The following is a 26,178-nucleotide window of genomic DNA, read 5'->3' on the forward strand; positions in this document are numbered from 1 at the left end:
GAAGCCAACAGTCAGAGTGGAGGAGGGAGGACATTGTAGAAATGGATAGATGGTGAAAATCCTAAAGTGAAAAAATGCTGTGTTTTGTTTATGAAAGAGCCTGAAGATCATTATCCCTAGATTAAAGACTATTTGGTGAGAACAAGGTGTAAGAACACTGGGAAGATAGAAGTGGTTATGAAAAAGTTTGAAAGTCAGATAAAACAATTTGTACTTCCAATGTAGATGTGCAACTGTTCTGCAACTTCCAGTCTGGTGCTTCAGTTGTGTCTTAAAATAATTTAGAAGCAGTGTGAAATAGAACATTGGATTTGGGATTGGGAGACACATTACTATCTTGTCTCTGATGCTTAATAGCTGTTTAATAGCTAAATAAGAAATCTCTCTAAGGTCCCCATCTCCTCAGCTGTAAATGAAGTTATGATGCTTGGACTATGTACTTCATGGGATTGTTGTGAATAAAGTACCCAATTGGAGATAGGGAAAAAGGTTGAGAAGCCAAGACAGAAGAGTGCATTAAGCTGAGACCCCGATGAACTTTCTTAACATTTCTCTCCAAACAACTTTAAAATAACACCTCAAATCAAATTTGAGATGAGTTCATCCATTAAAATTGGAACAGATAGCAGAATGAATGAGAACTCAGAATCCAACTATATATTGGATTTACAAGAAGCACACTTGAGACAGAGAAATACAGTTAAAATAAAGGACTGGAGCAGATTCTATCAGGCTTCAACTGAACTAAAGAAAGGCATTAGTAGTAATCATGATTTCAGACAGAGCAAAATCTACCTAATTAAAAGGAATTATCAAGGAAACTACATTTTGCTGAAAAAAATACTATAAACAAATAATATTAAAAATTTACAGCAAGTTTCTTTGACAAAAATCTCATTTCTCAAATATTTAAGGAACTGAGTCAAATTTATAAAAATAAGATCCATTCTCTAATTAATTAACAGTCAAAAGATATGAACAGGCAATTTTCAGAAGAATAATTTTGTTGTTTTCAGTCTTATACAACTCTTCATGATCCATTTTAGGGGTTTTCTTGGCAGATATGGAAATGGTTTGCCATTACCTTCTCTAGCTCATTTTACTGGTGAGGAAATTGAGGCAAACAATGTTAAGTGATGTGCCCAGGTTCACATAGCTAGGGTTTGAGACCAGATTTGAACTCAAGTACTCCTAACTTTAGGGCTAGTACCATATCTACTCTACCATCTAGATGTTTATGCTGTCTAGCTATTTCAATCTATAAATAGTTTGATATATAGTAGTATGAAAAAAAAAAGTTCTAAATCACTACTAATTACAGAAAGGCAAATTAAAAGAACTCTGAGGTACCATTTCACATTTGTTAGAAATAACAAATGCTTAAGAAGATAAGGAAAATTAGTTCACTAATAATCTATTGGTAGAGTTGTGAACTCCTCCAAACAGTCTAGAGAACAATATGAAACTGTGGCCAAAGGATTATGAAACTATGCATGCTCTTTGATCCAGCAATACCACTATTCAGTCTGTACCCCAAAGAGATCAGAGAAAAGGAAAATGACTTTTATGTTCACAAATATTTATAGCAGCTCTTTTTGTTGTGGCAAAGAAATGGAAATTGAAGGGATGTTTATCAGTTGGGAAATGATTGAACACACTATGGCATATGTTTGGCAATATGTACTATTGTGCTGTAAGAAATGATGAGGGGAAAAAAACCATGGCAACACTTATTTGAACTGGTACAAAGTGAAGAGAGAACAATCAGGAGATCATTATACATATAACCACAATGGAATGATGATCAACTATGAGAGACTTGGGCACTCTGATCACTATAATGATCCAAGACTATTCTAAAGGACTCATGATTTAAAAAAAAAAAAATGCTATCCACCTCCAGAGAAAGAGAGAGAACTGATGAACTTTGAGTATAAATTAAATTATGATTCTTTTCACTTTTTTGCTTTTATTGTCATATGTTTAATATAGAAACATTTTGCATAATTATACATGTATCCATATATTGTTTGGTTTCTCACTGCATGGGGGAAGGATGGAAGAGAGACAAAGAGTCTGAAATTCGAAATATAAAAGGAAAAGAATGTTTAAAATCAATACCAAATTTAAATTTTAAAAATCAAAGTACCTGATGAACCTGAAAGTGCTATAGAAGTCATAATTAGTAATATTGTTATTGTAAATAACACTAAGAAATGTGGTATAGACAATAACTACTATTAGCCATCCTGTCTAACTCATCTCTCAATAATCACACTAATGGAGGGCTTCAGTAGCTCCGGAAATCCAAACATTTCTATTTGTCTTTGGCTAGTGTGCTGTAGACTTCCCTTCCTCATTACTTGGCCAAGGCCAACCTAAATTTGCCTGAGCATACACGGACTCCTTGTAAGGGGAAGTGTGAAAAACAACCTGGGTGGCAGAGGAGAAAGTGAGTCTGAGACTCAGCATCTACAACATAAATAACCTACATGTGAATAGCCAGGCCTTGACTGTAATTATTATTGGAAAGACTGGTAAGAATAATACTTTCCAGAGGGATCCTTTAACTAAAGATGGAAAGGAGAAATTGGGTAATTCTTACAATGCTGGGTGGACTTCTCAGAAGAAAAATGTTTGAATGGTGAGAGAGGGAAAACAAGACTGAAGAGTTCAGCTGCATGACACAGGAGATTTACATGGCAAGTGTCCTATCTGTCATACTCTTAGAGAAGTGAAAGTACATGGGGAAAGAGCTAGGTTTGCTGGCAGAGGACTTGGCTTTGAATCTACTCATATGACCTAAGGCAAATGACTTTTCTGAGCCCTGTTTTCCTCCTCTATAATCTGCATAGTTTGGAAAGTATGTGTGAGATTTCATTTCATAAACCCCATAGAAATGAGAAGCAGCATGATGTGATGGAAAGAATTTGAAATCATAGCATCTGAGTTCCAATCCCAGGTCTACCACTTACTACATGATAAATCTGGGAGCAGTCACTTAATTTCTTTGATTTCCAGGATTTTTTGTCTTTTGTAAAATGAAGAGGTTGAAACTAATGGACTTCAAGGATGTGGGAAAACTGGGACACTGATGCATTGTTGATGAAGTTGTGAAATGATCCAACCATTCTGGAGAGCAATTTGGAATTATGCCGAAAGGGCTATAAAATGATGCATATCCTTTAACCCAGAAGTGCATCTATATCTATATCCCAAGAAAATCATAAAGGAGGGAAAAGAACCTACATGTGCAAAAATGTTTGTAGCAGCAAAAAACTGAAAAATGAGTAGATGCCCATCAATTGTGGCATGGCTTGAACAAGTTATGGTATATGAAGGTAATGGAATATTATTGTTCTATAAAAAATGATGAACAAGCTGATTTTAGAAAGGCCTGGAAAGATTTACATGAACTGATGCTGAATGAAACAAGCAGAACCAGGAATACATTGAACACAATAACAGCAAGAACATGTAATCAAATATGAAAGACTTGGTTCTTCTCAATGGTTCAGTGATCCAAACCAATCCCATTAGACATTGGACAGAAAATGTCACCTGTATCCAGAAAAAGAACTAAAGAGACTGAATATAAATTAATACATGTTATGTTCGCTTCTTTTTCTGTTATGTTTTTTTTTATTTCTCCCATAATTTTCCCTTTTGCTCTGATTTTTTTCTTCCAACATGATTCATAAAGCAATGTGTATTAAAAATAAAAAAGAAACTAATGTACTCCAAATTCCCTTCAAGTTCTTAATCTCTGGCCCTAAATATATATTTGTTGTTGTTGTCACTTTTGGTCCTCCAGTTTCCACTGAAGCAAAAGATCTGATATTTGAGTCAGTCTTCACAATTTAATCTGAGAAAGAAGTGAGAGGAAAGTTATAACAAGGAATATTGTAATCTTCCCAAAAACCAGCTTTAATCTAGATTCTATCTCATTATATTTTTTATTTTCATTAATTTAGATTTTGTTTTTAAAATTTCCCCTTGCAGAAAAAAATAAAATAAGAATATCCTTTGGTGGAATGATTTTAAAGGAGCAGAAAAGAGTAGTATCAGCTTCATTTTCAGACACAAATCTCCCACACCATCATGAGGGGAGAAGGCCCCAGATAGATCACCTCTATTGTCTTTTCACATTATAGAGGTAAAGACATGTATTTTAAGATACATAGTCTAGAATTTCCTTCTGTGATGACACACACAAGCAATGTAAAAATATTTCTTAAACATGATGCATAAGTATGTATTAATCACTTTTGTGGCTTCTTTAAAATATTCTTCTTATTTTCTATTTATTACATTTTTTTAGTCCCATGCATATTATCAATGGAATTTCTGTTCCAATTAAGTGGGACTAAATAACTAAGTTCTAACTCTGAAATTCTATGATTCCATAACTCTAAGTTTTACAGAAGAAATTAATAGGAAGTCTAGAAGTTCTCCCCACCCCTTGAAACCTATTATATGTATATCTAATTCTAGGTTCCACTTCCCAAAAAGGACATGGAAAATGGACAATATTAAAAGAAGAAAATAATAGGGTGAAAATATAACTCTCTGATCTTCAGTCAGTAAAAGCCAGAGAATAACTGGAACATAATAATACCCTCTGCTCCTTATTCTGGGTTCCAGTTTCTTGATGACCATTTTTTTACTTATACTTCCATGTTTGAAGATGATTCTCTCTAGCAAAACAGAAGCTAAGATGGATGAAGTGGAGTTTGTGGAGGACTTAAGAGGGATAATGAAAGTGTTACTAACACTCATTAAAGAAGGGACAGGTCTAGAAAATTCAGCATCTGTTTTTCAGTTTATATTTCCATTAACAAGGCTGTTTATTGGTTAGATGAAGCCCTCTGATCATTGATCATGGAGCAAGTACCAAAAAGGACTTCGATGGCCATCTAATCTAATTTCCTTTTATTTTGTAGATGAGGGAAATGATTGGTTGAAGGAAGTGGAGCTATTTAACCTGGAAAAAAAAAAAGACTTAGACTTGAAATGTGCATTCATGTATTTGAAGAGCTGTCACATGGAAAAAAGATTAATCTTGTTCTTTTTCAGGCAGATCCAACCCTTCATGACCCCATTTAGGGTTTTCTTGGCAAAGATACTGGAGTGGTTTGCCATTTCCTTGTCCAATTCATTTTATACATGAGAAAACTGAAGCAAACACAGGGTTAAGTAACTTGCCTAGAATCACACAACTAAGTGTCGAAGGCCAGTTTTGAACTCAGGAAGATGAGCATTTCTGATTTCAGGCCCAACACTCTGTATATGATGACATCATCTAACTGTTAATCTGTGGTAGAAGTTACAAAGAGGCAAATTTAGACTGGTTATCAGGAAAAACTTTCTAACAATAAGAACTGTCCAAAAGTATGGCTCACTTTAAGAGGAGATAAGTTATCCATTTTTGGAGTTATTCAAGTAGAGTTTGGATCACTACTTGTCATGGACCTACACAGTGGGGAATTTTTCATATATGAATTGGTCTACATAGCAATTAAAGCCTTTTCCAACTCTCAAAGTCTGGGATTTTGCAATTTGCTCAGGGTTCAACATGTAATATCAGAATCAGAACTTGAACCCAGATGTCCTGATTCCCAATTCAGTGATTTTAGCTTTGAGTAGAGGTGTTAACAGGAAAAAAAGGGCTGAAAGAACCTGGCTGTCTAACACACATATGAGGTGTGAACATCAAATATGCCTGTAAAGTTCAAACAGTTTCATTTATTAACTAACTTGAGGTGTAGAAATATAAACACAATTAATAAAATAACTGTCCTTTCATGAAGCTAGCATTCTATCTTTAGCTGTGTAATTTAAGTTTTGGTACCTGCTCTAAATGAGTTACACTTTTAGGGAGGAAGAGAGGAAGAATACCCAATATCTCTGTTAATTTTGTCCTTGTCTTTTCACACAATTAATTATCTTCTTTTCTTCAAAGTGATTTCTCCTCAAGTTAAAGGAGTAAGTTCCCTCTTAGCTCCTCTTCATTCTCTGTTAGTGGCATCCCTAGGGCCACATAGAATAAAACTGAAAATAATTGATATACCTCAACTCACCAATTCACACCAATATTTAGAACTTTTAATAGTCACCATTGCAGTCCTAAAGTAATTTAGCATATTTCTTTCATACATTTGTTTTTGGTAATCATGGTTACCAAATCTTTAGTATTTAGCTAGATTGTTCATAGAATCACTGCATTAGTCTTGATCTTTTATTGGACAAAGATCACTGCTGGGGCAGTCAGAGAACCTGAGTTCCAGTCTAATTCATCTCCTGATTAATCATTATAAAACTTTGAATAAATCACTGCTTCTCTCTGAGTCTCAACCTCATTATTTAAAATGTAAATTCATTTATTTAATTCAGTTTTAAATCCTCTGTCATCCAAAAAATCATACATTGAGCAATTGAAGAACTACCTGGTATTCCTGTGGGTATGCTTCAAGGGAATAAAAAGAAATACCCCAGCTCTTGACAACACCATAAATCTAATTTTCATAATGTTTCTGAAATGTTAATGAAAATTTCAGGCTCATGTTAAAACTATAGAAATTTCCACTCAACCTCAAAATGTGTTGTTTGATGTCAGGAGGAGCTCCCTTTCCTGTGCCCTTTGACTAATCTGGCAGCCTCCCTGGTGGGCTATTAGTCTGTGTTCTTAGCTCACTCTCTTTTATATCAAAGTATGATTTTACCTCCTACAAAGCATTTCACCCTCTGAAGTGATACAAACAAAAAGCCACACACCCGAAGATTGCTTTAATTATTAACCACATTATTAACAGAAGAAACCCTGGTCTCCATCTGTTAGAATCCTTACAAAGTGTTAAGTTGCTAGAGTTGATAGAAACAATGCTTGTGTTTACACCTTTAAAAGTTTACACATTAGAGCTCACACATTGGAGTTCACAAGTAAGGGAGATTCACAAAGTTAACTTTGTAACTTTGTGAATTCACACCTCCCATAATCCCACTCTCAGAGGAGGAGTCAACCTTTGAGTTTACATCTCTAAAAGAGCATAAAAAAGAGCTGAGCTCAGTTAGGAGAGTTCAGTTGAAAAAGATTGAAAGCCAGAAGTCAGACAGTTTGGAAGATTGACAGAGTGAGAGGTCAGTTGGAGATAGGCAGAACCTGGAAGAGCTAAAGGTCTAGCAACAAGAGCCTTGGAACCAAGGAAAGTTTAACAGGCTATTTTGGAAGAGACAATAAAGAACAACTTTAACAGCTGGCTGTATTTGGAGTGATTATTACTTTGAACCAAAACTAAGGCTGCCTCCAGAAAACCTCCCAAAGAAACCTGCTCCCAGAGAGAACCATCATATTTTTTGAAAAGAAGAACAACATTACATCCACCAAATGGTTTCACATTTAATAGTAAGGGACATCCATTTGGGAAAATACAAAAGGAAACAGTGAATTTTTTACATGTTTGATATATACTTATAAGGGTGTTCCCCTTTAGTCTTTGGCAAATTTGTCGGGTATGAAAGGAAGCAAGGACAAATACAAAAGATCAAGATAAATAAGTAGCTGTTTCTACAAAATTGAAAGTAGCAGAGACATTAGATTAAGGACAATAGACCCCAAAATATAGACTGCCTTTGTATCTAGTTTCCTAGGAATTCATATGCAGAAGAAAAATAGGAGAAATATAGAATTTAAAAATGAGAGAACACTGAACTCCGTAGTTACTTAGTGAGTATTGGGTAGATGACCATAGTCTACAGAGATAAAAATTTGGAAAATGTTGGATGGTCACTGTAAGTTAATCTTACTGAGGGGACCCAGTTGTGAATCAAGAAGAGTTGTTGGGGTGGGGGAAGGAAATAACTAGATCTCTCTGTATCTGTGCCTCAAAGGTGAAAAATAAAAACCTCAGAGCCCAGGCAAAGGATTGGCAATTTCAGGCTAAGAGTATCTGCCTCTTCTGAAAAAACATAACATTACCCCAGCTGAGGGCTTCATCAAGAATCTAGCCTTGCTGATGGGAAGACCAGTCCAGCCAGAGGGTGTCCAGTGGGGTGAACTATTGAACTGAAATACTGTGACATGGGGATTTAGCCCAATCTCTCAGTAGAACTGTTTCTCTGGCCCAGATGCCATATTCTGCATCTGACTTTATTAGGACCATTTGAAAAAAGTAAAAGATATTGAAGCTCTTCTCTGTGGAAAGAAGGGTCATGGAGTCCAATAGTTCTAGGGTGAATTGCCTTAACTAATTGTGTTCTAATCATATGTTAAAAACTGAATTTATCTTTCCCCAAAAACCTCCTCCTTTCCAAATTTCCCTATTAACTACCAAAGGTAGTTAGTATCATCCTCCTCTCACTCAGGCTTTCAACTTAGGTGTCATCTTCAACTCCTTACTATTTTCTCACCCATCACATCCAATGTTGACAAGATTTATCTAATTTACCTTCATAATATCTCCCAAATATGCCCCCATATCTTATTAAGGATGATGCCTAAGTGCAAAAGGGCAGGTTGATTCTCCAAAAACCCCCACAGCTGGAAAGCATAACACAAGGGATTGCACATCAGCCTTCACTGATGCAGATGTTGCTTGTGAATTGGGAATGAAATAAATCAAAGGACAAGGGGAAGAGGAGAGAGGTCAGAGAATGTATTATTATCATCCTCTCACATGAAGGGGTCTATTCTGCTGGTCAGAATTAGATCCCCAGCAGCCATTGTCAGGTGGCTCCCATTAACAATGTCTCTTTTGACACTGCTATCATCCTGGTGCAGACCTTCATCACCTCATATCTGGACTATTACAATAACCACTGGTTTTGTGGGCCTATTTGCCTCAAGTCTCCCCCCATTCCAGTGCATTCTCCACTCAGTTGTCAAAGTGATCTTCCTAAAACATAAGTTTGACTATGTCAGCCTCCTCCTCACTCAGTAACCTCAAGTGACTCCCTATTGCCTCTAAGATTAAATAGAAACTCCTCTATTGCTATTCAAAGCCTTTCATAATTTGCCCTTCCCCCCATCCCTCCCCAAACACATATGCAGCTTTTTAAGACCCTACCAAAAATTCTCTGATTCAATGACTTTACATGACAACTTAACTCTTCCTTAAACAAGACATTCTATTGCTATGCTCTGAGCATTTTCTTTACTATAAAAAGTATTTCCAATCATGTTTGAATTTCAAAATCTCCTTCCCAAAGTTAGAACTTATTACTTATATTTAGGACAATGTAAAGTCAGATACTTACTGAGATTGAATTTAAACACAGGTCCTCCTGACTCTAGGCTAGTACACCTAGCTGCCCCTAGTGGGTAGCTTTCTGAACAAGAGAAAATTAAATCAAGTATTTAGGACAATGTAAAGTCAGATACTTACTGAGATTGAATTTAAACACAGGTCCTCCTGACTCTAGGCTAGTACACCTAGCTGCCCCAGTGGGTAGCTTTCTGAACAAGAGAAAATTAAATCAAGCAATCAGTTACAGTTGACATATCATGCCCAATGGCACTAATAATGAGAAGCAAAGTCTGAGAATGTTGAAGGTTGAAGGAAAGAGCTTCATTCAAGCATCAAGAAATAAATTGAAAATCAAGGATACAAAACAATAAAGGTAAATAATGTAAAAATTTTAGCCTAAATTTAAAGAAACAGCAAAAAGGCAAAGGCCAGAATACATCCCAGGTATGTTACAATTCAGCCTTAACCTCAAAGATAAACAATTTTCATCTAATCCCAAAGTCTGTAGTTTCTAGATAAGATTTAGCCATGTGCCATAATGCTAGTTTACATTAAGTGGGTAGCACTGTCCTATCTCCATTTCTCCTTTCCTCATATTTCATATAATAAATCAAACTTCACTCCTCCTAATATCTGAACTTTTATTAACTAGACATTTTGATTCATTTTTCAAAGGATTAAAAAAAGCAGCTCATCAAAGGCTATCTCCTCTCTCTTAAAATTGGTATTCATTTATTAATAATATATTCTTCTCATTTTTTTCTTGCCCAAAGAGATGGCTCACTCTTACAGACCCAGTGGAAAGTGCCATATAGGCTTCTCCCATTATTTATTGTATAGCAACACTAGTATGGGCATGGAACCTTTTAAATGAGATGCAAATGCTAACACATTTTGTTTCAACTTGGAAGAGTACGCACTTACTGTATTTGCTCATAAAAGGACACATTAAAATTTTAGCCCAGAATCTTTGAAGACATAAAGCCTATAGATTTTGGCAAGACCTTCCAAGGATATTCTTTAGTGTCCCTTTAAATCTTTCTTAATATAGGAACGACATTTAAAAGCCCCCTTTTTATTGCAGCTGGCAAGGCACTTATGACCATAACAAGTTGCTTCCCTAGTAAATGCCATTTCCCCCTAACCACAAGGATATAATTCAGAAAGTAAGATTTTTAAAAAAATTGAAGTGTTAAAAGGAACCTTTTGGGAATAAGACCTGGGATTTCCCACCTAAAAAGAAATACCGAGTGGGGTGTTGGAGGGAGACTGTATGTTGGGGGATGCTGGCCAATAGCCAGGGAGCTTGCATTTAGCTCCTACAAACTGACTTCCCAGCCCAATCTTTTCAGATCAGAAGTTTCCTTTCCTCCTCAGTCAAGGGTTCCTTCCGAGAAAAAGAAGCAAAGGGGAAAAAAAAGCAAATTCTGAGATGATTCTGCTCTGCATTTTTTAGTAGGAGAAGCTAAGGCAAAGTGACCTACTCAAGATAACCTTGTATTACTGCCAACTTCTGAGCAGTCCTGTTTTTGGAATTCATCTTAGAGGTAACTAAATAATGCGTTTTCCCCATTCAAGCTTGACCTGGGATAGATTCATTAGGAAAAAGCATCTCTGTGCAACTTCATAACCCACCAGCAGCCTCCAAAATGTGTTTCATAAATAACATCCCCAGCTACACCCAAAGAAAGAACACTGGGAAATGAATGTAAATTGCCTGCATTTTTGTTTTTCTTCCCAGGTTGTTTTTACCTTCTGAATCCAATTCTTCCTGTGCAACAAGAGAACTGTTTAGTTCTACACACATATATTGTATTTAGGACACACTTGGACATAGTTAACTTGTATAGGACTGCTTGCCATCTGGGGGAGGGGGTGAAGAGAGGGAGGGGAAAAGTCAGAACAGAAGTGAGTGCAAGGGATAATGTTGTAAAAAAAAATTACCCAGGCATGGGCTCTGTCAATAAAAAGTTATAAAAATAAACAAACAAACTAAACAAACAAATAAATAACATCCCTTAGTATCTGCTCTATGGCATCAACTCTGCCCTGGTCACACCACTTTTGATATGGTGGTTATAATTCTGTACACTTTCCACATTTTGTGTGAGACATTAGCAACTTGGATCATCCAAAGGAGAGTAATAAGGATAGTTGCTTGTTGGTAGTAGTTTTCCATTGGACCTGTAATTGGGAGTGCTGAGCACTCCCTCTACGAATGCTGATGAACACCTTCTCTGAAACTTTCAGATTTAGAGTTCTCTAGGGCTCTAAGAGGTTAATGACTAACCTTTATCACAAAGCCAGTGTGTGCTCTGAGCTAGAACATGATGCCTTTCAAAGAGTAAGTTGGAACTCAAAACCAAAACTCAAAAACTCAAAACCAAATCAAGAAACTGAGGCTGTTCAGGTGGGAGAAGAGACCTAGAAACCAACTTCCTCTTAACAACAACCTATGTTATAGTTAAGTGGAAGTAAAGATTCTGCTTGGTCCAGGAAGGCAGAACCAAGATCAAAAGGTAGAAGTTAGAGGGAAATGGAATTCTGCTTTAATAGAAGGAAAATTTTTCTAACAATGAAAGCTACCCAAATGTGGAATGAGTTGCCCCGAGAGGAGTAAACTGTCCATCACTTGAGATCTTCAGATGAGTAATGGATGACCACTTGATATGTATGTTGTAGGGAAAATTCATAGTTTGAACAGAAGAGGACTTCTTGATCATTTCTGTTGCTATGGACCCCTTTGGCAGCCTGTGTATCCCTTCTTTTAATATGTTTTAAATAAATTAAATAAAATTACAAATAAAACCAATTATTTTGGAATAAAGTTATAGAAATATTAAAAAAAAAAAAAAAAAAAAAACAAGTCCATGAACTCTGGGTTAAGATCCTGAGGGGGAATAGATTAAATGACCTCTCAGGTCTTCTCCAATTGTTAGATTCTATAATTCTATGTTGGAGGGGAAAAAAAGGAATCCTTCCTCATGGGGTACCACTGATATAGATCCCACCTTCTAATTCCTCTGATTTATAGGGGAAATTCCTAGAGGTATGGTTCAGGAGAGGGAAGGGGGGAGCCACACCAAACTATCCAGACTGCATGCTGGGTTAAAGAATGCATTGCTATACACTATGTCTATATAAATCATGGCAGAAGAACAGTACTGTCTTGGAAGAACTTGACGAGACAGTGCCAGGGAACAGATAGTATTTGGAAGAGGTGGGAGTTTCCATAGCTTTTTCTCCTTCTCCCAAAATATAAATCACAGTCTGAGTCTACAGTCTGGCTTGTCCCATCAAATGACCCAGCTCCCTCAAATAAATACACAAAACTCCCACGGCCAATTTGAGTAAGGAAATTCTTCACTTTGACCCCATATCTAATTAGATTCAGGAGCATATTTCACATTCTGGAGACTGAAACAAGCCTACAGTGACGTGCCAGTCCTCTCTCTTACGCACATCTCAGCAGGAAGTCCCTAAACAGAAACTTAAAGGGAAAATAATAATAATTAATAATCCCTCCCTGTAGAATGACTTTCTTTCGCACAGGACCACTAATTTCCCTTGTAAATATGCAATGACAGCCCCTAGAAGGCCTGAGGATCACACTGGTATATATTGTATATGTTTGTATCAGCTTCCCATGTCACTGACCTGAGGTATGCATATGAAGATAAAGGGCTGGGGCCTAGAATAACCATAGCTTAATATATCTAACATTGACAACTTTGAGGCTCCGCATCACTAACTTCCTATACCAAAGATATGAAAATTCCATTGGTGTCAGAATACAGAGTTAAACAAGGCTATTCTTTCCTTTGACCTGCTTGCTAGTATTCTTTACCCTAAAAGAAGCTTGCAAATGGAGTAGACAGCTGCAGTGTGATTTACAAATGTACAAATGCCCTAAATGTCTCCTTCCACTGACCTGACATTATGTCTAAATTTTCCAACATTAAAACAATTCTTTATGTTATAGGTATTTATATATGTGAAACTTTTATCTAGTTTAAATCTTTGGGAAAGGGCATCACTAAGATATTAGCAAATATTATTTTAGCCGGTTAATTAACTCATCACCTATTGTCACCTAAGCTCAGTTCTGAAGCAAAGGCATCCTGAATGGTTCAATTCTGAGATATAGGAAAGATTGGGAGCAAGGGTTTGAATAATAGATGCCTATATTGTATGGAATATAAATAACCAAGTTATACCATTAAGTCACAGGGTACCCTGAAGTGGAGGTAGTAGGGACAGAAAAGGGGAAACAAAATTTATTTAAAAAAAAAAGTTTTCCTGAACTCTTGGTCTAGGAGTTACCTACTATGCAATTCCCAAAGCAAGAGCTGCTAAAAAAAAAAAAGAATCCCTGTTCTCTAACTAGAAGAAAAGAGTGGTATTGTGATATCTAAAAAAGCTCCCACTCTAAATTTCAGGAATGACATGGTGAAGAAACTCTTCTGTCTTAGAGAGGCAACTAAGAAAAAGCTATCTGTCTCCCTATGGGTGTCTACTGAAGGACTATTAGGAGATCAAGATTAAGGAGGAATGTGGATGGGGAAGATCACACTGCATCCACTAGACTAGTGGTTCTCAAAGTATGGTGTAGAGAATCCTGGGGATCTCTGAAACCCTTTTAGAGGGTCTACAAATTCAAAAACAATTTTATTTCCAATATGGTAAATGTCTATAAATATAATCCAGATAAACAAAAAACGCTTTGGAGAGATCCTCAATAATTTTTAATAGGATAAAGATACTGAAAACAAAAGTTTGAGAACCACTGCACTAGATTTTCAGGATCTCCCTCAAAAAGAGAAGGAAAAAACCTGAACTCTCAATGAAAACCTCTTGTAGTGTCATCAAATTTTATTTAAACATATAAATATATACATATATTTCTAAAGTTTTGTGTAGATGGTGTGCATATACATCTGATGTGCACTTTGTAAAGCTTTGTATAAATGGAAGCTACTGTTGTCATTTGACATCACAGAAAACTCAAAGCAAAGACCTGTGTTTCAGTCCTGTCTCTGACATCCTAGCTATGTTGTTATTATTCCATCTTGTTTAACTCTCCATGATCCCATTTGAAGTTTTCCTGGCAGAGATGCTGAAGAGGTTTGCCATTTCTTTCTCCAGCTTATATAACAAATGAGGAAGCTGAGAAAGTGTTGAACAACTTGCCCAGTCACACAAATATTAGGTGTTTGAGCCCATATTTGAACTCACAAAGGATTAATCTCCCTGATTCCAGTCCAGGCTACCTAGCTGGCCAGTGGCAGATCTTTTGTTTCAAGATGTTTATGTTTAAGTTTTCTTAGTTATCTTTGTGGCATGTAAGTCTCTCTTCTCAAAACTTGTCCATTGTAAGCCCTCTAAGTTTTCTGATCTGTAGCTGACTTAATGTAATTATGCAGTTATGGAAATTTTGAGAAAAACTTCATTCCACTGCTTGAACATAGTCCTGTATGGATAGGAAACTGGATCATCTCTATATATTGTTTAGAGACTCTTAACTAAGAGTTTTCTCTAAGAGCTCCTATCAGGTCCTTCTGACTGCTCTTACAGCTTCCAAACTTGTAGGCATAGACTCCTGGGTCATCTGAAAAAAAAAAAAAAGCCACTGCTCCCAAGCAGATGACAGAACCCTCTAGGGACCTCAAGATCCGCTTGGTATGGACTCAGAAACAGTCAACATCCAGCTCAGACAGCTGTCCCGAGATTCCAACTGAGAAATATACTAAATTCATTTTTTTCCTCTTCCTTTTTATTATGTGCACAAGGCCCTGATTCAAGCATGTGTTGACACTTTGCTCTTTTCTACATTTTTGCCTCCTGTCTCTTTTCTGGTTGCAAGAAAACAATAACTAGCAATGATACCTGGGATACAATTCCCAACTAGGTCCCCTTAAGGACTAATCCTCTGGGCAATATTTCATGGCATCTTGGCTTATTTTTGCTTCTCCTTTATTTGTCATAAGAGTAGGGGTCCTTTCAGAATCCTTCCTTTTGACCAAAAGGGGGAAATGTCAATTATTTGGAGACATCCTGTTTTCCAGAGTTAAGGCCCAGCAAGCAGGCTGTGCCCTGAACTTGGCATAACTATGATCCTTTGCACTCACCCTCTAGTTGATCTCAGCCACAGCAAAATTCCAGAATTGTCAGCATCATGTGATTCTGAACTTGGACAAGTATCTGTAGAAACCATGTTCTAGTCACTAAATCCTGCTATATAATAACCTTGTTTCAGTTTCTGTTACCCTTCATTGTTGGGGCCACAAATCATTGCCTTGCCATAGGTATAAACACTGAGATCTCCTCACATTGCTTCAGGCTCCCCCCTCTAGTGACAAGCTTCCCAAACATATGTCTTTTCTTTCAAGCCATTTTCCTCATCTTAAAATTAAACTTCTGTTTGTATCCTTACTCTTGTTTCTAACCAGCTTTGTCCAACTCCAGCCACCCACTTTGGTGGTGCTTTTATGGTATGCTTGACAAAAACATCCTCTCAAGAGTCCAAACCAACTCATTCATTTTGGGGGCATCCTCCATCAGTGAATCCCAACTTCTGGGTAGTACTAATGAATGGTTCCAAATTAACCAATCATCAGGGAAGACGTAGTTGGGAGGGGGGGTAATGGGAAAATAGTTCCAGTTTCTGAGACTTAATCAGAGTTCTTTAATCCTCTTGACAAAGAGTCACTGGATATTTTCAAGGTCACACCATTTTGTAAGCTCATAAAGCTCATAAAGTTAGAGAAATCCATTGATCAATCTTCTGTGTTGAAATATTGAATTGTCACAGCCTCTTTCTGTCACCATTTGTGTTCTCGCTAGAATAAAAAACTTCAGGCCTTTACATTTTCTACACAGCTATAATCAGATCAAACTTTATCTTTTTGTTCCCAGGATGCCTTTTCATCTTTTTAATGAAGCTGTTTTACTCTCCTTTTGCTGCCAAGACATTAATAAAATTAATGTTTAAAAAAGATAATGACTTTGGCAGAATTTGCTCTCCATATTGACTCTAATAAACATTTGAAATAGAATAAAGAGGAACATGGGATGGTAGAACAAGAAAGGACTTCTGAGATCATCTAGTCCAATCCCCTTATTTTACTGATTTAAAAAATCTTTAAAATTGAACCAAACCTAAGGCCACCCAGCTAAACAGAGATGAGAATATACCTCAGATTTCCATATATTTAGTCCAACGCCTTTTAAAAAAAAAAAAATTTAAACCATTTCCTCCTTTAAAAGGGAGGGGGGGATGGCACTCAATATTTTCACTTTGACATTTTCCCTTCTAACATCACTATTTGGTAGATATGACAATGGGTCAGAGAGTTAAAGTGAGTAGTATAAAAGTCACAGTTACTTAATAGCTGGATTTGGACAAGAATCCTGAGTTCCTGGCTTCCCATACAGTGAGCCTTCAAACTTTCATCTGAAATTTCTGCCTTTCCATTAAGTAGGAGACTTTAACTTGTCATGTATTGGGTCAGAAACCTTCAGATCTGCTCTCAAAATAATGTTTTTAAATGCATAAAACATAAAGGATTGCAAGGAAGATTAATTTTGTAAAATTACAATTATATATGCAAATATGTAAGTGTAGGTAGATGGATAGAAAGAGGGAAAGCAGGGAGGATGAAATGTGTGAAGCAGAACAAGTTCACAGACTCCAAATTTAAAATCTTTGCATTAAACATTTGGGATGAAGAGACTAGAAAAGCATTTCTAAAGAGTAAGATTATAGACCTGGAAGGATCCCTAGAAGTAACTTAGTGCAACCTGCTCATTTTACAGGTGAGGCAAATTAAGCTTATACAGATGACAGGATTTTCCCAAAAATCACACCATTAAAAAATAAAATTTATTTTTTTACATCTAGCATTTACAATAAAATACAAACTGCTCATTTTAGAGAGAGGCTAAGCTGGGACTTGACCTCAGTTCTCCCAGTCCAGTGTTTATGAACTCTGATGGGCCAATTGCTAACCAGGGGAATCTCCTCCCTCCCCACTCCTCTCCATTCTCTCTCTCTCTCTCTCTCTCTCTCTCTCTCTCTCTCTCTCTCTCTCTCTCTCTCTCTCTCTCTCTCTCTTTTTCCCTTTTTTGTCAAATGTTAGAACACTAAATAGCAAATAGACAGTGTCCCCAGTTTGGGGTAAGACAATATCCACCATCCTAAGAAAGGAAACAGACAACCTAGGATACAGTGAAATTATTACTATTCCCTATAACAATGAAATCATAGGCCCAGTCCCTATTGTAAATACAAAGTATTTGGGGCATGGGGAAGTATTAACAAATGAGGAGATTTAGAAAATATTGCCTACTAGAGATGGTCCCTGAACTGAACTCTGAAAAAAGCCAGAGATTCCTTAAGGAAGAGAGTGAGAAGGGATTTTTTTTCCAGACATGAAGGCAATTTGAACAAAGGTATAGAGGCAAAAGATGAGGTGTCATATATACGGAACAATCTGAAAACATGGGCTTGAGTCAGTTTGTTAAGGGCTTTAAAAGACATTCAGAGCACTTTCTATTTAATCCTAAATGCAGGAAGAAGTTTCTAGAGTTTCTTGAGGAGGGGTGAGATTTGGTCATATCTATGTTTTAGGGAATATCTATATGACAGCTATGTGAAGGCAGGATTAAAGAGGAGAGAAATTAGAATAAGAAAACCAATTGAAAAGCTCCTGAAATAGTTCAGCTAAGAAGTAGTATAGAACCTGAATTATAGTGTGAGTATGGAGAAGGGCATAAATGCAATAAATATTTTAGAGGTAGAATCAATAACACTTACCAACTGATTGAAGATGAAAAGGGAAGGTGAAAAATCTGTTGCCTCACTTAGAAAACTCCTGAAATTGGAAAATAGATTGAGATACATTTCTAATAAAATATGTTAAAAAAATACAACTAATAAAAAAATTCAACTACAAACGTAGCAATATTTGTGACCTCATATAAAACCAAAAAAGAAAGTAAATAATCAATGAATAGGGAATAACTAAATAAATAGTAGCATATGAATGTCACATTGTAGCAAAGAAACTGGTAGGAAAGTGTATACTTATCAATTGGGGAATTCTTGAAGAAGGAAAAGAAAGAGAACAATTTTTGAAAAAGCAAAGAGCTCAAATAAAACATTTTAAAAGAAAAACAAATGGTTGAAATCTTGTATGAAATGGGAAAGAACACAAGCCAAACTAATTATGAATTTTGTTGAGATTAAATCATGGTTTTAGATTAGATAAGAGCAAACAAAGGCACTGAAAAGAAAAGGCTGGGAACATAGGCGGTCTTGTCTGCAAATGTATCGAGGGTCTAAGATGGGATTCCAGATTTTGAGCTGCTGGGTCCTTCTCTCATCTACTCAATTACTTAAGCTGGTAGCACAGATTTAGAAAATTATCTAGTTACTTATACCCCAAGGAACCACCCTTCTATCTTTTTCTTAGTGCCAATCAATGTAAAACAAGTATTCTGTGAATAGGTCACATTTATTCCTCTGCATCTTATTTCAAAACAAAAACGTGTGTTGCATTTCTTACCTGATGAATGATGTGTGCCTTGTTTATGTCTGTATGTCACTTAATATGAAGCAGTTTTGCCTTTGCACTTGTAGCTCTGCCCAAAGTTTCCAGCACATTTTCAAAACCATTTGGTAACTTTTTTGAATCTATGCCAAAAATTAATTAGTAGAAGATGAAGATTCCTTCCTTCACTACCTCTAATTTCATTTCAGGTGATATCAGATATTCCAAGTGAAAGAGTTTCTCTCTCCCTTTAACTCCCACTGAGGTTTTGAACACACAATCTCAGAAATGTAGAGTAATTTACTAGCATTCTCCATGCCCGAGGAAGGAAAGCTGTGTCTTAAGTTCATCTGGCTATATCACTAACTCCTTCAACTGTTATGCAGTTGCTGGTACATTGAGCTAAGCCAATTAAGTTCATGTAAAAATGAAGCAAGGATCAGAAACTGATTAAAGGAAGAAATTAATTTATTTTGTCAGCCAGATAGATAAAACCTTAGCATCCAGATAGTTGCTCAAGACCTCACATATATATGAGATGTACCAAATCTTACAAAATCTAAAATAAGCCTTTATGAGGTGTGAGATTGTGAATTGACTTTTCTTTGCTACAATTCCCACCAAAGGGTTTTATGTGGCTTGTAACTCAAATGTTTAGTCTGAAGAAGGTAGGGAGGGACTGAATCCTTACCAGCTTTGAATTATAAGCAGCCTTTTAAAACAGCTGGATCACCTTGTTACATGGACCCAACCCTAATAAGACTGTATGCCCAGAAGAAGAAGCTGAGACCTTCACAGAGTCATCCATGTAATGAACAAGAGAACATAAATGGCCTTCAAATATCACGGAGTTTTCCTTTTTTTTCTGTCAAGTTCTCATTTATCTCCATCTTTAGACTTCAAAGACTATAATACATCTGATGACCTAGCAACCTCCATCAGGGATTTTATTGTGTTGATTTCTTCAATAGGGCAAAATTCCCTGTGAATCTCTCCGGGGATCAAGGAGAAACAGAAATAGAATTAATGGTAATAATGACCATTCCAGAAATGTCTATGATTTCTCCTAAGAGAACACAGAGGGACTCTACCTTCCAAAGACATGTTGTGGTCTCTCTGTTGTGAAAACATTTCTTCAATAGTTACCACAACCTTAATAAGTGTTAAATTCAGATGGTATCACATGAAACTCATTCATTCAGGAATAAAGTAGAAGGTGCTTTTTCAAGGTCATTCTCTTACAATCCTATTCAAGTCAACAAACATTAAACACTTTCTATGTGCTAGGCCCAGAAGTGAGAATGATTTAAAAAAAAATAATAACACAATTTCTGTCTTCAAGGAACAATAAGGGTTGTAGCCTGCATGATTTATACCATAAGGAAATTAAGAAACAAGGAATATATTTACCTTCCAGATGTATAGAGAAGAAATAAATTTATGACCAAAGAGAAGATAAAAAAAAAAACTTTATGAAATGCAAAGTAGATAATTCTGATTACATTAAATTAAAAATGTTTACATAAACAAAGCCAATTCAGCCAAGATTAAAAGGGAAACAGAAAGCTAGGTTAAAAGAAAATAATAAATATTGGAGAAGATGTGGGAAAATTGGAACACTAACGCACTGTTGATGGAGTTGTGAATTGATTCAACCAGTCTGAAGAGACCACTACTAGGTCTGTATCCCTAAAGGGATCATTAAAAAAAAAAAAGGAAAAAGAAATATACACGTATATAAAATTTTTTATAGCAGATTTTTGTGATAACAATGAGTTGGAAATTGAGGGGATAGCCATCAATTGGTGAATGACTAAACAAATTGTGGCATATGAATGCAATGGAATAGTATTGTTGTATAAGAAATAATGAACATGAAGATTTCCAAAAACCTCTAAAGATATATATATATAGACTGATGCTGAGTGAAGTGAACAGGAGAACATTGTATGCATTAACAGCAACATCATGCATTGCTCAAATTTGATAAACTTAGTTCTTCTCATCAATACAATCATCTAAAATAATCCCAAAGACTCATGATAGAAAATGCTATCCACTTCCAAAGAAAGAACCATGGAGTCTGAATGCAGATTGAAACATACTATTTTTACTTCTTATTTTATTTTGTTTTTTCTTCCTCAATAGTTTCTCTCTTCAGTTCTTATTCTTCTTTCATAACATGACTATTGTGGAAATATGTTTAATATAATTGTATATGTATAAGCTATATCAGATTGCTTGCCATTTGGGGGAAGGAGAGAGAAAAAAATTAGAAATCCAAATCTTATAAAAGTGAATAATGAAAAGTATCTTTACATATAATTGAAAAGAAAATACTATTAAGTGGGAGGTTTTTAAATGCTTAAAGAAAAAAAGTTTAGGAACCAAGATAATCATGAAACTGATGCCTTTCTATTGGTATATCCCTTACTACAAACAATCCATTTTCAGGAAGGGGTGTGTTTCTTAAAGAGTTTTGGGTCCAATTCTAGGACCCAAGACACAAATCTGAGTCTTCTCCCCCTAGGCCCAGAGTAATTTGGGGGACACTTCCAGAAATGGTTTCTGATTGTAGGCAACTTGTACTGAGATCATGGAAAGATATTTATCACTTCTTTTTCATATGTGGAAATTCCAATCATCCACGAAAATTAAATGTGGTGAAAAAATCTGTTTTCAGCTCATAAAATCATTGTTGTTATTTCATATTTTTACAAGCACTATAAATGTACAGGGTGTTGACAATATCTGAAGTAGGGCCAAACAAATCAAGTTCCTGCCCCAAAGAGCATACAGTAAAAAAAGTAGGTACAATCTAGCACCAAAAGAAGACTCAAAATAAATACTGTAGCATTGAGACATTACAAAGAGAAGGGAAAGGGAAACAGGAGGGGTTTCAATTGAGGAAGGAAAGAAGAAAGTACTCCTATTAGGTGAATTAGGTGAAATATCCAAGAAAAGTTCTGAATATGCCATAAGGACTCAAAATGGCTTGTCCAGAATAGCATTTTCTCCAAGAAGGCTGCTACTTCTCTTTCCCAATAGGAAAAACATTGTTAATATAGGGCAATAAATCAAGAGTATACGTGTATAATACCCATCTGTGTGCGTGCATGAACCCTATAGACACAGAGTTACCCACCTCCTCTATCATCCATCATTGAACTGAAAGTCTAGAAAATGCCCTAATTAGAAGGTGCAAAATCATATCTTTCCTTGGAAGAGGGAAAAAGAAAATGAAATCTTCTCAGTACTTGAGGTGCTATAAAACTTGTTAATAAATCAACCCAAGAATAGTTGGATGTAGGTTCACAATATTATCAACCATAAGCAACCCTGTACATAAGGGAGAAAATATTCTGAAACAGTCCCCAGAGGGCAAGACCTTATCACAATTGTTTCCTGACAGAAAATGTGGATAAACAAGCTCAGGACAAGGCCTATACAGGACTCCTTGTGAGACCTTGTTTCTTGTTGCTCTAGGTATCAAAATAGGAAGTAAACAACTCAGAAACAGTAGTGAGAATTGCTTGAAGGAAGTCCTGCTTCCGCTCCCCTCTAGCCACATTTACTAAACTGGCTTATCTTTCATCCTCTCAGCCCAGCCCTCAAAGGGCCACAGCTCCTTGGCCTACAGGATCCTTTCCAGCATCTGACCTCTTGCTACTTAGCTCACTGCTTGACTCCCCCCTCCTACCTCCAGCTTCCCCAGGGCTCTGCTAGAAATGGAAGAGGGGAGGGGGATCCCTTCTCTTTTCCCTGTAATAGGATCCTGAAGAAGGGAGGCCTTTGGGTCCTGGAAACGTGTGCCTCACTGAAAGGAGTGGAGGAGGAAATGGAATGGCCCCGGGGAAGCAGATTAGGTTACTGGCACCACCCACTCAGACCCTGCCATGACTGAACTACTTCATTAGACTCCTCAGAAGTAGCCAATAAACAGTTCTGTCGCTCATTAACTGCCCAGCCTGGGGCTGAAACCGACCAAGAATAACATGTAAGCTTATTTTATGAGGAGCCTGGATTTATGTTATAACCTATCAGATGATTATTAATACATCATCATCATCACAGCCGGACTACTTTGCACTTACATAGGGCCTTTCATGCCCATCTCTCAAAGCAACTTTAATGAATTCAGCTTTCACAGCACCTCTGAGCCAGGGGGAGGTCAAGACTGGCTTAGGACACCTGTGCCCTTTGATTCAGAAAGAAAACTCTCTACATATACCTCTTGGTGAGCATGAGAGCAAGATCTCAGCTTGGGAGATGGGAAGGAGGAGACAGTAGAGAAATGGGTAAAACTGGGGTTTGGAAAGGGAGCTGTGTTAACTTCTAAGGAGGGTTTGGGAGCTGAGCATAACCTTAAAGATCTAATCCAGGTCTCCGCATTTTTTAATTGAAGAATCTGAAGCCCGGACAGATGAATTCCTTTCCCTATAAAATTAATGGATTGGATTTGGTGACTTGCAAAGTCCCTTCCAACTCTAAGATCTTAAGTAAGGAAATAGGAATCTGTCTCCTGCAGAGCTAAGATTTAAACTTGGGTCCTCTGGTGCCCACACTCTATTACACTACTTTATTCCCTCTTTAAGGGCCTTCAACATGTCAAGGACAAATTTAAAGTAGGGAGAAAGCCCAGAAGTCATTCATCCAACCCAAACATTTTACAAATAAGAAAACTAAGATGATCTGATTCCTTCAAGGTCACACAATTGATCCATGGCAGACCTCAGAGGGCTGATGGTCCTTTCTTCCACTGTCACACACTCCTTTGATTAACATAGTCTATTCTTGAGCTCTCCTTCTTCTCTCAGACTCCTAAAGCTGGACTCCTGTATATCCAAAGACTTTTGTTCCATAAAAAAACATTGAATAAAATTCAAATCCTATATTTGTCAGTGCTTAGCTATGTGACCATGGACAAGACTTCTCAAAGGCCCAGACAACTCTCTAAGACAATGTTACAGGTGAATAGCTCTGTCTTGATGGAGGGATTTTTCCACACTGGAAGTTCTCCCTTCTGATAAAATTACAGATTCAAACTTTTTATTTAAAAAATGAAATCAAAATCATCTGTCCCATAGGTACAGCTTAAAATTTTAAAAAGATCAATGTAAATGTCCATAGACCATAATGGAGTAGCAAAAATCCTGGCTGTCATGGTGATTACTTTAAGGCTCCATTGTGGGCAGTGGGGCTGGGAAGCATGCATTGCTTTCCATGGAGAACTAATGTGATGGGGTATCTGGGGTATTGCCCTAACAGTGTCAAGCATATAAATATTATTTTTCTGTGGTTTTCCAGTGAACTAATCGCTTCTAACATCACATTCAGGAAGTCGTTTTAGTAGAAGCCTTATTTATGGAGAAAATTACAGCCAAAATGTATGTAGAAAAGTTATTGATATTAGCAAAAACCCACGCTAAATGAAGTCTGATTTTCACAAATGCTGCTCTATGGGGGAATAAGAGGACTCCTTTGGCCTGAACTTTATGTCCTCCACATTTGACTGTCAAGAATTTGTTCTTAATTTTCCACATATTGCATTAGCTAGTTAAAAAAAATAAAAATGGGAGCCCTCCAGTGGACAAATTCTAACTCTCTCTGGGGAAAATGAACTTACAAGGGGAAACAATGAGGTCTGAAAGTTTCTGATCAAGCTGACCCAATTTGCTGAAAATAAACTATGACTCACCCAGCCTTAAAATTGTTGGATTTAGGAATCCAATGATGGGGAGAACATGGTTTAAAAGAGCTAGTTTGAACTTAGAAAATACCCTTTTGGGTCTTTTGATAGTACATTGGGAAGAACACTGTGTCTGTAACCAGAAGAAGTAGCTTCTAAACTTAGCTCTGTCATTTATTACCTCCGTGATCTAGAGGAAATCAATTTACCTTGTATGGGCTTCAGTTGTAAAATGAGACAGCTGATCTATGTTGCTTCAATGATCTCTTCTAATTCTAGATCTAAAACCCTCATCTCCAAAACAAAATTCCAATTCAGTTTTCTATGTCATTCTTGGGCTGCTTTATGACTCACCTCCCCACTCTCTTAAGGCTTTGCCATTCTTAACTTGAATTAATCAGTAGTATAAAAATGAGGGTAGAATCGGGGTGGGAGTGGGAGAGAGAAGCCAAAGAGAAGAGTATGGCTTAGATCCTGTCCCATCCACAGGTTCTGATGTAATTTGCTCCAGAACTGCTACTTGGGGATCTAGATCAAGAGCACTGGTAGAAGAGGGAGAGCAGGAAGAAAGGAACATTATTAAGTGCTTACTAAATGTTAGGCATTATATTAAATGCTTTAAAAATCCAGTCCTAATAAAAACCCTTGTTCACACCTTACAGATTCATTCCTAAAAGGAAATGTAGGAAATTGCACAAAAGACTATAACTTAAGAAGATTCAACTTTAAGTTTTCAAGTTTACCCAAAGTTAAGTTAGCCTTGGTTAGATAATCGAGGAAGGAAACTGTAAAGTATGAGGATTGGACAAAAAGTTGAGAAATCTAGCCTCCAATTCTTATTTGTCCTCTAACTCAGGGATCTTTAATCTTTTCTGTGTCATGCAACCTTTTGGCAGTTTGATTAAGCCTATGGACCCCTTCTCAAAATAAAGTTTAAATATATCAAATAAATACATAGGATTACAAAGGAAATCAAATTGAAATACAGTTAAATAGTGAGGTTAATCAGTGGAACAGATTGGATACACAACATATTATAGCATATAAACACAGCAGCAAGATCTGATAAACCCAAAGATCTCAATAATTGGGGTATGAATCTACTGCTTAACAAAAACTGCTGATGTCTTCACTTGCAAGTGAATTGGATTTAAGTGAGGCAGTGCTATGCAAAGTCCTCAGCCTCACTTTCTCCTCCTGAGTAATTTGCAACCAGTGGCAAGACCTAGGCCAGGACAACTAGAGATGACCTCAGATGTAGTGGGAGACCTTGGCCTTTTTAATTCAGGGTCTTTCCCAGATCTCAATTTGTCTGAGGCAATACCCATTTAGTAATTTAAGGCAAGGTAAAAAAGGAGGCTGAAGATGGCCTATTTTTCCTACTTCAAAGAAAAAGCAATCTGAGAAGGAAAGATTCTTCATGATTTCTGGCCAGAACAGAAACAATTTCCATTTACACTCTGGGATGCCAAAACACAAAAAACAAGTAAGGCTTGGATAGGGACCTCTAATTGGCCAATCAGTAAGAGCCAGGGTGATTTGGGATTAAGGAATAATCAAGTAGCTCCATTTGAATCCCAATGGGTTTTATCAGTATCTGGTTTTCCAGAATTCTATTTCAAGAAATCATAAATGAAACTACATGGAACAGAAGAGTTAATTGTCTCCATTTTTTTTAAATGGAGATATGATAGAA

General features: G+C 36.7%; 1 long non-coding RNA gene across 1 annotated transcript; it reads right to left on the reverse strand.

Moving 5' to 3' along the window:
• Window positions 1-18,057: 18,057 nt before the first annotated feature.
• LOC116421247 lies at window positions 18,058-19,809 on the reverse strand. The gene is made up of 3 exons (XR_004231553.1): window positions 19,485-19,809; window positions 18,809-18,936; window positions 18,058-18,115 (listed from the first exon to the last, which is right to left on the reverse strand). It is a non-coding gene; the product is annotated as an uncharacterized LOC116421247 (long non-coding RNA).
• Between the last annotated feature and the right edge of the window lie 6,369 nt (window positions 19,810-26,178).

This window comes from Sarcophilus harrisii, chromosome 1 (assembly GCF_902635505.1).
Source record: "Sarcophilus harrisii chromosome 1, mSarHar1.11, whole genome shotgun sequence".
In the NCBI taxonomy this organism is placed as follows: Eukaryota; Metazoa; Chordata; class Mammalia; order Dasyuromorphia; family Dasyuridae; genus Sarcophilus; species Sarcophilus harrisii.